Raw genomic sequence first — 13,558 nt, forward strand, 5'->3', positions numbered from 1 at the left:
TAAGAACACTTTAGAATATGTCAAAGAATGTTGTGAAAAAGTTGTATTTGATTTGATTATGTGCTTTCATGAATGGATGAATGCCCTATTTATAGTATATCCCTCATAATATCCATGCTTTGTGCCGTCCTTTGTTAATTTTAGCAAGGAGGTTAGCTTGATCCTCTCTTTCCTTGGTTGTCGTCCCTTAGTGTGAGGAAGAATGAGTCTTTCTTGCTATTTTAGCAAGGAAGCTAGCTTTATTCTTTCATTTTCTGGCGGACCAACACGTGGTCAAAAGGTAGTGGTTTTTTATTGCTATTTTTAGTGTAACACCCCAAAATAGGGCTTAGGAGTTTTAGGGGTATTTTAGGAATTTTAGCTCTAAAGTGCTTGAAATTTCGTATCATGGTAAACCAGAGTTATATTCAACTATGGCATTATAACTGTTAAATCAAATTTTGAAAATGTGGTCTAAAAACCCTTAATTTTAGAATCAGGACTAAATTGCAATAGAGTCAAAATAGTAAGCATTTATGTTGCAGTTTTACCAATTTTTAAAATTGAACTTAAAAACCCCATTCCCAGGTTTGTTTTCATGATAGGTTTTCTCCAAACACCAAACTTTTCATCTATTGTTTTCTTCCTTGCTATTCCATTGGTTTTTTCTTCCCAAACTGATTTCTTAATGCCCCCAAGCTAATTCTCTTCATAAATCCTCAAGAAAATAACACTAAAAAACTCTAAAGATTCCATCAAATTCTCAAACGTGGATTTTCTAAATTTGCATCAAAACTTGTTTAATCATCCATCAAAGGTAACATTATGAATTCTTATGAGTTTTCCATGATATCTAGTCCTTAAAATTGAATTATTAGCAAGATTTTAATAAAAGTCAATAATAAAGTCGATAAATCTAAAATTTAGATTTTTGAGTAAAAATTTGATTTTAAAATGTTTTTCTATTATTCTCAATGTGATTGAGAGGTATTTAAACTTCCATTGAAGTTTCATTAATGATTTATCATGTTTTAATCAATTGTGTGAAAATTGCGTAAAAGATGTCAAAAAAATGTTGATACCATGAACTGTGCATTTTAGTGTAATTTAAAGGTTAAGAATTAGGCATAGATGATTAATAAGATGAACGAAATTCGTTTTAGGTAAAAAGGTTAAGCGTAGATCGATTTATGAGTATTTTAAGTTTGTTAAGTTAATGGTTTTGAGCTAATTGAGACTTAACTCAGATAAGTGACTTGGTTGGTTTGAGTGAATCTTTGGTTTTTATCTGACTGTGGTTATTGTATGATTGTTGCGTGTGAAGCCTTGAATTCATGAAGCTTTCGGCTTTTCAGGAAAAGTGTATTTGGTGAGTGTGGAATATCTATTCGTAAACATGAGTCATGTGTCATTTGGGAATTTAGTAGTAGTCCTACTCTAAATTCTGAGTGTAAGTTTTCTTGCATCTATATTTATTGTGATTTATGTGCTTAGATGTTTATGTATTTGTGCATAGTGATGAGAATCTCAAGTATATAATTTGTGGGTATGGTAACGATTATGAAAAGTGCAACCGTATGCATAATATATGTAAGTTATATGATAGTGAAAATGTTTTGTAAAAGATGTTAACATGCAGTGATACTGCACGAATGAACAGTAAGTGATTTGTGATTATTTCGAATATTTTGGCCTTTTGACCTTATGAGATTGTTGGATATAGTTGGCATTCCATAGGATTTTGAGTACTCACCCATATGTATAGTGGTTTTGGGCGTTGAGGCTCTGGGACATGTTGGAGGGATAAGGGAATATGAGCTAAGCGTCATTCAACGGGACATGTGAGGGGGAATAAAGAGAGCGTTAGCTACATGCTTCACTTCTAGGACATGCTTAACTCTATGAGTCTATGTTTGGTGTGATGGAGATTCATGTATCTGATGAATGATGATAAACCTCTCTATATGTTTCATAACTCAAGTGCCAATCTATCTTATCTTTTATAACTATGGAAATATGTATCTATGTGTTATGTGATGTGTGCTTGAATGAGTATGTATTTGCTATGCAAATGGATACACAGATACACGGATTGTTGAATGCATGATGATGGTATGTTTGCATTGTGGATATTCTATTCATTCACTAAGCTTGTTTAAGCTCACCCACGCTTTTCAAAAACTACAGATTAGTAATGGTTCAGTATGGGCGGTATGGTTGTCCAAGAGAGTGATCCAAGAGAGTCTCGTTTATTTCCGTAGGTGTTTATTCATTATTTATTTATGTTTTGGGGAATAATGAATGTGGTAGTTTTATGGTTGGTTATTGCCATGATGTATCGGGACTATTTACAATTTTTTCTTGTTCTTTGTTTTATAAGTATATATATTTGCTTTGGATTATAAACATAGATGTTGGCATGATGTTTCTTGCTTGGCCACATTTTGATGATTTAAACTGTTAAATTTAGCCTTCGAATGAGTATTAATCAAAGTATTTGTTGCATGACGCCTGAGAACCGTTTTGGAATGAGTTAATTGCATGTGTATGCTGTATTTTTATGTCCAGGGGTAGAGGTATAGATATTTGGGGTTTAAAATCAATACCTCTATGTTTCAAAATGTGCAAAAAGTTAGAATAGGGATTTGGTATTGATACCTTTGCTCAAGTATCAATACTTGGGGACAAAGTATCGCTATTTCATGATAGGTACCAATAATTTTTAAGACTTCTGGATTTAGTCGAGAAAAAGAATGCAAGTTTGATGTCATTTTTCCAGGTGGTATCAATACCACATAGAGAGAATATTGATACCCTAGTGTCAGTATTGATACCTATGAGCATATTTTGAGAATTTTGCTAAATGGACCTTATGCATGTTAATACTCATTTTTAGGACTATTTATGGTATGCTTTGCATGTAATAAGGATAATTCAAGCATATTATAATAAAGGACATTTTTCTTAGAATAGACTTTCCACTTGTTGTGAGTGAGATGAGACAATGGTGTGGCATCCCTATTCGGGCTTGGCGACCAGGCTGGGTATAGGGTGTTACATTTAGTAGTTGATGGACGGTGAAGGCTTAATTCAAGGGATATTGGTGCTGAATTTTATTTGGCAAAATATAAGGTCAAATATACTATATATGGGAGTTGAATGGTTTGTTAGGGACTACTAATTTAAGTAGCGGATAATTGCCTACTTATCTTTTTAGTAAAATTGGGGAAATAAAATTGGTTTTGGGTCTTATTGGAATTCATACTGGATCATTACCACTTTGAAATCCATGTGACTAAAGTATTAAACTTTCAACTTGTACCTGTATAAGATCCAAATACAACAAAAAATCTACCACCCTTTGTAACAGGTCGCTTTTTTAGTGGTGTCGGAAATATGGTTTCGAGGCCACAAATTTGATAAGTAAATTCATAAATATTATTATTTAATATTTACTAGTCCAATATGGTTTTAAAAAAAGGTTTTTAATATGGTAATTTATGCTATTCGAATGATTAATTAAGTTCAAGTAGTAAGACCCTAAGGTCAAATGGTTTTAGAAAATGAGGTATCGAGACCTCGTTTCTATAAACCAAGCCATAAATATTTTTAAAAATATCCATGGAGTGTGTTATTAAGGTTGTATTAAAGTTTCGTTAAGAAATTTTGATGTTTAAGTGATTAATTAATTAGAAAGGACTAAATTGTAAAGATGTAAAATTCAATGGCTATAGCATTATTTGTATCTAATGGATATAAAAGCATGAAATAAGGGCCTAAAGTAGTAATTCAACCAATTTAAAGGATAGTGGATGAACATGGCTTGGCATTTGATGCATTTTGGTTGAGTTTTTAAGGGTAAAATGGTAATTAGTCAATTAAACTTAAAATTAAATAAACCAAAATCTTTCATCATCTTTTACGTTTCTCCTTCACCGAATATTAATGGAGAAAGAATCCATTTTTAGCCTTAAAGTTTTAGCAACCTAAAAAGTTTGCATGATCAAGATTAAGTGGAAAATCGAGGAGAATAAAAAATTACCAAAAAGCCCCTATACTTTGACATTTCTATATTTTAGCCAGGTAAGTTCATATGAACTGTATTTTGTATAATGTTGATTAAATTGAATGTTAATATGTGGTTCTATTGTTATTGAATCAATATATATATGTGTTAATTAAGCCATTTATCTTGTAATAAAACGATGAAAATCTAATGATGTTTCGACGACTATCAAGCCCCGTTTGAACTTAAAGAATTCATAGGATACAAGTGACATGTCATTAGGGTTTCCAAGTTCCATGTGCTAGTCCTGAATGTCCTATTGATGGTTGAGGTTTAGCATGTGTTACGGATACTCCACAGCTCGTGTGAGCAGACCCATTTCACAGCTCGTGTGAGCAATGATATAAAGGAAAGGAAAAGCTTATAATTATTTTTTTAGTACACTTCGTGTGAGTTACCTCGCGTATCTGATGATATTCTAAACGGTTCAATGGGTATGAAAAAGTAAAAGAAAGGTATGTGTCCAATATGAACCAAGATACGTATTTATGAAGTACATGGAAATAGTGAGATACATGAAAAGCATGTTATGTTATGATGGATGATAAATCCAATTGAATCATGCTCAAGTATAATGATTATCCATGTTAAATTCATATAAGTTATGTTTAAATGAACTAACATGTGTTTTTGATGTGCTTAGGCTTGTGCCAAGCTTAAGTTTATGATTGATGTTTATGCTTATGCTTGTACTACGCTTATGAAATGAGTAAGAAAAGGGAATGAAACGGTAAGTTCATAATTGGAATGTATTATGATGTTATAAAAGGTTTGATGTGATAAATGATGTACTTATATGTGATAAGTTTATTTATGCTACGGAAGAATTTACCTATATCATGGATAAATACACTTATTGATGAAATGATAATGTTGATTTGGCTTATGCTAAGCATTCAGATTGGAAGGGAAAGTAAGTAAATAGAATGATTCATAATATATTGACAAGGCTGATGATTATGTATTACGACTTATAAATCCCAATATGTAATATATGAAAAGTATATGCGACATTAATGAACTTACTCATTTGTGAGTTGATGATTATATAGATTGATGAATCTTATGGCATTGGAATAGGTTTATATTTATCCTATAAAGTTTATTATTGAAATGGAATATTATGCTTATGGTTTATAGGAGCTTACTAAGCATTCATTGCTTACGTAGTTATATTTCTCTTACTTTATAGATTATCAGAAGCTCGATCAGTTTGGAAGCTCATCGGAGACCTATCACACTATCCAATGATTATATTGGTAGATTTTGATGTTTTGATCAAGGTTATAATCTCATGTATAGGTGGACTTGTGGTTTATGTTAGTTGATAAGTTTGGCATGTATATGTCATTTTGGTTGATATAACCTTGGTACTTTTGATGCCTTGTTGATGTGTCTTGTTATTACAATATGATAATGTATGTTTTTATGGTAAAAAAGGTAGGTGATGAATTACCCTAACATGGTCAAGTTATGGTATACTTTGGAAAGGTTTTGAATAGATGTGCATGATTGAAATATGGTATGTTTATAGGTTGGTTGATGGAACCATTTGGTAATGGCTAGATTGGTGTCATTTGGATGACTTTGATGCATGTGAGAAGTGGTCCAAATGGTAAAGTTATTTTGCTATGGCATGAATCTAATATGTTAAGGTTGGTTTGTGTCAATTGTGATATGTTTTGTTATGGAAACAAGTTAGTTGATAAATGGTTAATTATGCACATGTTTAGGTATGTTTAATGTATGTGTTTGAAGTGCCTTTATCGCATATTGGTTTAATGGAAACTGGTCATTTTATGCATGTTTGAACATTTTTTGACATCTTGGTCATATATGGAAAATGACTTGTAAGGGTGTGCTTGTAATGCCCCAAAACTTACATATTTGTTTACGTATGTTGTGTTGCATAAATTTATGCTTGCTTTAGTGGTTAAGTGTCTTGGGAAGTACCTGAGAAGTCTTGGGTTCAAGCCTGGGCATTTGCAAAAATTTTTGTTTTTAAGAAATAAACCTTTGCCTTTAGTTAGTAGGCTTTTAAATTAATGTGAGTAAAACGTGACAAGAAAAGGGCCTGCTAGCCTAGTGGTAAGGGGCGTGTGGAGTGTGCATTGGTGTCAGAGGTTCGAGGCTTAGTGATGCAGAAAGAGCATTTTATTTTGCTACAAGTGCTGTGGAAGTGTCCTAGGTTGACCAAATTTGAGGTGTTTGAATAGTGTTTGAATGGGTGGTTGAGGATATAATGGTGGAGTGTTTTTAAGAGAATTTTGTGGGATTTGAAAGTGGTGGAGTTGTAGCTGAATAGGTACTCTGACCACCCAGGGATTTCGGCAGTGGGTAAGTTTTCTTCGCTCTTCTCTTTTTCGGCTTCTAACAAGTGGTTTTTGGTTCTTGTCACTCTTTTTCTGGGTAGCCGAATTCTGCTAAGGGTTTTTATGGGTACTTTTCATTTTGTTCAATTTCAGTTTTGCTTCTCAAGTTCAGTGCCCTATTGACCATTTGTGCTTTTCTCCCATACCTCTTAGCAATCACTTTTTCTTTTTCTTCTTGCCTAGTTTTTAACCGAACATATCCCTTCCCTCTCTCAACTCTTTCGGCTTTGCTAGCCGATTCTCTTCTTCTTTTCTACCTTTTCTCTTATAGATCGATTGTTCTCCTTCTCTATCTATTCCAATCCCTTCCCTTTTCATTGGTGTGGTGGCCGAATATTGATTGGTAAGTCCCTGTTTTGTCTCTACTTTTTCGGCTTTCCTCCTCTTTTTCTGAATTCTGATTCTCATCTTTTTCTCTTGGTTATGGTGTTCTTTCGGGTTTTAATACTTCTCGTGGAGTGAAGGAGATCTCTAGTGCTACAGAAAAGATCGGAACCTTTCTCTTGTCTCTTGATCGAAGGTAACACTATTCGTTGATATTGTATTGAACCGAGGTATTTTGGGTTGGACACTTTGGTAGTGGCCGAATACTTCTTTCCTTTATTTTTTTGGGTTTGTGTTTTCTATAGGTTGGTATACGTTGATTTAACCCATATGTATAAGCAAACATGACTAATAGATCCGCTTATTATGCAGATAACCATCAAGGAGTTTGTTATCAACCTTTTTCAGCAGTTTAAGCAGGCTAAAACCACACTCGTAAGATCAAGGCAAGTATCAATATGATTTTGAGATGAGTACTAGAAAGAGGGCGTTTAACCTTGTTGATTAAGGACTGACAGAGTGTCTTGATTGAATGTAGGGTTGGTGCTTGTGGATTTCTGCGCCGTTTCGCAACAAGGTGTGTAATCACATTGCTATAATTGTAACTTGGCAAAAGCTAAAATAGGTGATCGTTGACCCTACACGAGCATGTGCTTGCTCGTGTGGTAATCCGAATGCATAAACGTGGGCATTTGATCGTAGAGGCCACCATGAGCGATTTCATGGGTTTAGGCCGCTTTGGGCCATATTAGGCCGAAATGGGCCGTGTGGGCCCTACAGGTTCGTGGGCCCTACACGAGTAAACCACACGGACCTGTGGAGATTATTAGCCCAGACTATGAAACTCACAAGGCCAAGGCCATTTTTGGGCTTAGTAGGCCCTACGGGCATGTGGGCCCACGTGGGCCGCATTATGGGCCTTAGGTCGATTTTTACTATTTGTTTGATAAGGTTGCATGGGTCGCTCGAGATGACTGCAGACCTACTATTGGGTCGGTAAGTATACCTCGACCCCAAAATTTATAAATGTCTGTTATGCCCCTATGAGGTAAAATGACTATTATGCCCTTATGAGATGTATGACTGTATTGAGCATGCCATTTTATACATGTTGCATACATGTATGATTTTATGATATGTTGCATGAGGATTGGTTATTATGATTAGAGGAAGTGTACTGTACTGGTTGTGACAACTCGAATTAGGGCCTAATCGGAATAGTGGTTTCGTGACCACAAATCCAAGATAGAAATAATTGTTTTATAATTATTTTGGGGTTTATGATATGATTGCATGATTGTGTGAAAATTTCGTGATGAAATTCTATGCCTAAAGTGCTTAAATTGAAAGTAGGGACTAAATCGAATAAGTTGCAAAATTTGCATCCCGTAAGTTTTAGTATGAAATTGTTTTGGAATATTAATTAGGAGGTCTTAAATAGCAATTTGACCAATTTTAAGTTCATGGACAAAATTAGGACATGGAACGAATTTTTGAAAGTTTAGTAAGGAGGGCATTTTGGTCATTTGGATATTAAATGAAATAAAATGGGAAAAATAACACAAAATTGATCATCATCCTCCTTAGTTGCTGCGAATTCTCCCTCTCTCCATAGCTAGGGTTTCTTCAATTTTCAAGCTCCATAGTAAGTGATTCCAAGCCCGCTTTTAATGTTCTTTACGCTTTTGGAATCCTTAAGCTCGATTAAGCTTATGCTAGTAATAATTTAACCTAGGGTTCACATTTGGAAAAATACCCATAGGTGAAATTTGTGTATTTTGATGTTTTATGATAGAATATGAGGTTTTAAATTATGTTAAATAACTTGTGCTACTCGGTTTTAAGTGAAAACGAGTAAAAGCAAGATAATCCAGTAAAAATACCTATTGTTCATAACTATATGATAGAGTGAGAATTTGATGTTGTTGTAGAAGAGAAAATGTTCAGCATATCATAAAATATAAGAATAAGGGCTGAAATTAAATTCCGAGCCTAGGGGCAAAATTGTAATTTTGAAAAGTTAGGGGCAAAATGTAATTTTTCCATGATGTGATTTTGGATTGAAATAAATAGTATGAGTATTAAATGAGCTAAATGTGTTATTATAGATCAAGAAAGACGGAATTGATCTCGAATCTGGGAAGGAAAAAGTTTTGACTAAATTGCAAAATTTCCACATTTTGCACCAAGGTAAGTTTGTATGTAAATATTACAATAATTTCATGTACAGTCTTATATTTCAGCCTATTATATAAATATACTAGCTGATGTTAAAATATAAATCGACTATTGGAAGAATGGAAATAAATATAGAGAGAGATCCGGTTGAACATTCTGAGAGATCGAATGAAATAGAGGGCGTAGCTAGGTCACATGTATGATGCTTGAGTGCACATCATGTGTACAAGAAAGCTACGAGACACCTTGTAGTAGCTAGGTCACATGTGTGATACGAGATGTATCCCATGTAGACAAGAGAGCTACGTGAAAGATAAATGTAGCTAGGTCGCATGCGTGATTCCAAGTGAAGGACACCATGTAGACAAGAGAGCTACGTGAAAGATAAATGTAGCTAGGTCGCATGCGTGATTCCAAGTGAAGGACACCATGTAGACAAGAGAGCTATGAGACAAATCGGTTGGGTCGCATGAGTGGTACTAAGTGTTCACCATGTGTACAAGAGAGCCGAACTAAACGAAGTATGATGGTGGGGCGTGTCTTTGAACCATTAAATATCGAGGATTGATCCGAATTGTTCAACGGGATGGTTTTGTGGTGATATTGTGGTTTGGACCTACACTTATGGTGAATGAAATGTGGTGAAAATGATTTGTGGTATATACATATATAAGATAAAATGAGGTTAGCATAAAGAATGTGTGAAAGAGTGAAATTAGCATTAAAACTGTTTTTAGATGGTAGCAGTGACGTGATTTTGAAAAATCACCAAAATAGGAGAAATATAATTAGAGGTTGAATGAGATGTGAAATTAAAGTTTAATGAGTCTACTTTCATATAAAAGAAACAGAGCAAGCAAAGGAATTCTATATTTTGAGATATTTACAATTGTATGTGACTTGCTCAGGATGAATACGTGATCCCCTGTTCCAACTTTGAAAAATCATTAAAAATTGTACAATGCAAATTAAGAAATATAGTTTACATGCCTAAATTCCTTATTGAGACTAGTTTTAAATGAAACAGACTTCAGGGTTGTTTGAATTGTGTACTGAGAGAAATTCAATTTGTAGTGAACAGAGGTCAGATCAGTCGAGCTGTGTAACAGGGGAAACTTTAACTAATAAACTGTACTAATCGGCTGAACCAAAAATTATAGAAAAAAATTAGCAAAAATTTTTATGAGTCTAGATTCAGGGAAATTTTACGGATTCGAATTTCGAGTTTTGTAACTCGAGTTATGATTTATTTAGTGAATATGACGCAGTAGAGACAGCTTAATCAAAGTGGAATGAATAGTGAAGTTAAAGTAGATATACTTGAATTGTTGTGTAAACATGTTAGATTTTTTTAATTAGTATTTACATACTTACTTACTAAGCTATAAGCTTACTTTGTTTCTCTCTTTTGTCTTATAGTGTTCTTGGCTTGCTCAGAGTTAAGGATCGTGAAGATCTACCCGCACTATCATACTTTAGGTATTTGAACTAAACGCTTTTGAATTATGGCATGTATAGTAGGCTTAATTATTTTGTTACATGTCATATTTGTCTAGGTTTAAAATATTAGTTACGATTTCGACCAGCTAATTTGTACAAGCCATTAAAGTTGGCTAATATTGTTCAAGACATATATTATACGATGCACTATCAAATTGGATGACATATTTATATTTCGGTTATGTTTAATGGTATGTGTTATGTTCGGTAATACCTTGTATCTGCTCCTACGATAGAATCTGTAAGGGTGTTACATTTAGTGGTATCGAGCTATGGTTTAGTCGGTTCTCGGACTAATAAAGTGTGTGTAAAAGTCTAGCTATACATGCCATAAAAATATTGTGATAGTGTGGTGACTCGATTATTCTAAACTGTGTTTTGTTTTAATATAGTAATGGATCCTGAAGGAACTGCGGTGATGATGTTTGCTAGTAATGCGCCGGCTCCCACAAGGGACCGCTACTGTGGAAAGTAGACTGAGACATTGAGACAAGGAGATGAGGCTTGGGATGCCTTTCTCCAAATGATGAACAATTGGTATCTTGAATTTATTCGAGCAAATCCAAATGCTCAACCTCCTCCACCCTCCTATACCTCGGGCGATTCTCAGAGCTGCTCAAGGTATAGATTTGGTAAGAATGAACAAGCCTCCGGTTGACAAGATTCAAAACAAGGGGTCAAGAGTTTAGAGCAAAGGTCGATGATGATCCCGAGAAAGCGGAATTCGGCTTGAAAATTCTACCCGTGTATTTGATGAGCTCTCATGTACACCGAGGAATGCTTAAAGTGTCAGATCACTTTGAGAGATTCGACTTACCACCGTGGAAGACTTTGGTTGCAGTGGTGCCAAAAGAAAAAGTTACTTGGGATTTCTTCCAGAAGAATTTAGAAAGAAATACATAAGTCAGCGATTTATTGATCAAAACGGAAGGAGTTCCTTGAATTGAAGCAGGGAAAATGTCATAGAGCAGTATGAACGCGAATTTGTAAGACTCGCAAGTATGCCTGTGAATGTGTGTCCACCGAGGCCATTATGTGTAGAAGATTTGAAGATGGGCTGAATGAGGACATTAAAGTGCTTGTAGGAATTTTGGAGTTGAAAGAATTTGTAGTATTGGTTGATCGAGCTCTTAAAGTCAAGAATTGAACAAAGAAAGAAGAAAAGTCGCTATTGAGGCCCGAGATGTCGAAAAAGACAGATAAGCAAGCCATTTCAATCTCAACCAAAGAGGTCCAAAGAGACAAACCCTCGAATGACAGTTTCAATTGGGGATTCACACGAGATCGTGGTAGAGCATATTCGGGTCTAAAGCTCAAGCTACTTGGTGGCAAGTGTGGGTAATGTGTGACCTAGAAAGCCCGAGTGTCGACAATGTGGCGAGCAACATTATGGTGAGTGTTGGGGACCGAGCGAGCTTGTTTCAAAAGTGGTTCTCATGAGCATTTTATTAGAGATTGTCCGGAGAAAGTTAAAGAAGAAAGATTTGAGTGCTAGATGAATACCACCGCTAGTAGAGGTAGACCACCGAGAAATCTTGGAGGTGGGACTAATAGTAAAAGCGTGATGAAAGATTTAACGGCAAGATCGAAGCTAAAGCACTGCTAGAGCTTATGCTATACGTGCAGAGAAGATGCATCATCTCCGATGTTATTATGGTACATTTTCTCTCTATGATACTATTGTTATTGCATTGATTGATCCCGGTCCACTCATTCCTATATTTGCATGAATTTAGTATCCAATAAAAAGTTGCTGTTGAATTTACCGAGTTTACGATTAAAGTGTCGAACCCTTAGGCCAATATGTGCTAGTTGACAAGGTTTGCAAGAATTGCCCATTAATGATTCAAGGTCACTGTTTTCCGGCCAACTTGATGTCATTACCATTTGGTGAGTTTGACGTTATCTTGGGAATGGACCGTTAACATTGTATGATGCTAAGGTAGATTGTAAACAAAAGACACTAGAGTTGAAATGTGAAAATGGAGAAATTACGTGGGTTGAAACAGATGAATCAAATAAATTGCCTATGGTGATTTCGCACATGTCCGCACGTAAATACATGAGAAAAGGGTGAAGCTTATCTCGCTTATGTAATGAATATTGAGTTGCCTCAACTGAAATTTGAATCGATCTGATAGTCTGTGAGTTTCGGATGTATTTCCGAGGAATTGCCCAGGTTGCCTCCGAACGAGAGATAGATTTTGCCATTGATTTGTTGCTGCATCGCACCGATCTCAATTGCTCCATATAGAATGGCTCCAACCGAATTAAAAGAATTGAAGGCTCGATTGCGGGAGTTAATGACAAGGGATTTGTGAGACCGAAGTTTCTCTCCTGGGTGCTCTGTATTATTCAGAAAGAAGAAGGATGGTTCAATGAGACTTTGCATTGATTACCGTCGACTTAATAAGGTGACTATAAAGAACAAGTACCCGCTGTCGAGGATTGATGATTTATTCGATCGCTTAAAGGGGCCACAAGAGTTTTCAAAGATTGATTTGAGGTCCGGTTACTACCAATGAGAGTTAAGGAGTCGATGTGCCAAAACCGCCTTTAGGACAAGATCTTGAGAGAAAAAAACTGTTTGCCAAGTTTAGTAAAAGTGAGTTCGGCTTCGTGAAGTCGGATTTTGGGGCATATAGTCTCGGTGATGGTATTCGGTGGATCCAAGGAAGATTTCGCGATCGTTGATTGGAAACCGCCAAGAATGTATCCGAGGTTAGAAGCTTTTAGGCTTAGCCGGTATTATAGACGTTTTGTTGAAGGATTTTCGATGATTGCCTCTCCTATGACTAAGTTGTTGCAAAAGAATGTTAAGTTTGAATGGACTGATAAATGTCAACAAAGTTTTGAAAAATTGAAAGCACGATTGATGAAGCACCAATTTTAGTACTGCCCGAGTCGGAAAGGAGTTCGTAATTTATAGTGATGCATCATTGATGTGCCTTGGATGTGTGTTGATGCAAGAGGGTAAAGTGGTAGCTTATGCTTGAGACGCTTAAAACCGCATGAGAAGAACTATCCTACACATGATTTGGGCCGGCATTGTTGTTTTTGCCTTGAAGATTTGGCGACATTATTTGTACGGTGAAAATGCCGAATTTTTACCGATCACAAAAGTTTGAAGTACTTAATG

This window comes from Gossypium arboreum, chromosome 11 (genome assembly GCF_025698485.1).
Source record: "Gossypium arboreum isolate Shixiya-1 chromosome 11, ASM2569848v2, whole genome shotgun sequence".
Classification (NCBI taxonomy): Eukaryota; Viridiplantae; Streptophyta; class Magnoliopsida; order Malvales; family Malvaceae; genus Gossypium; species Gossypium arboreum.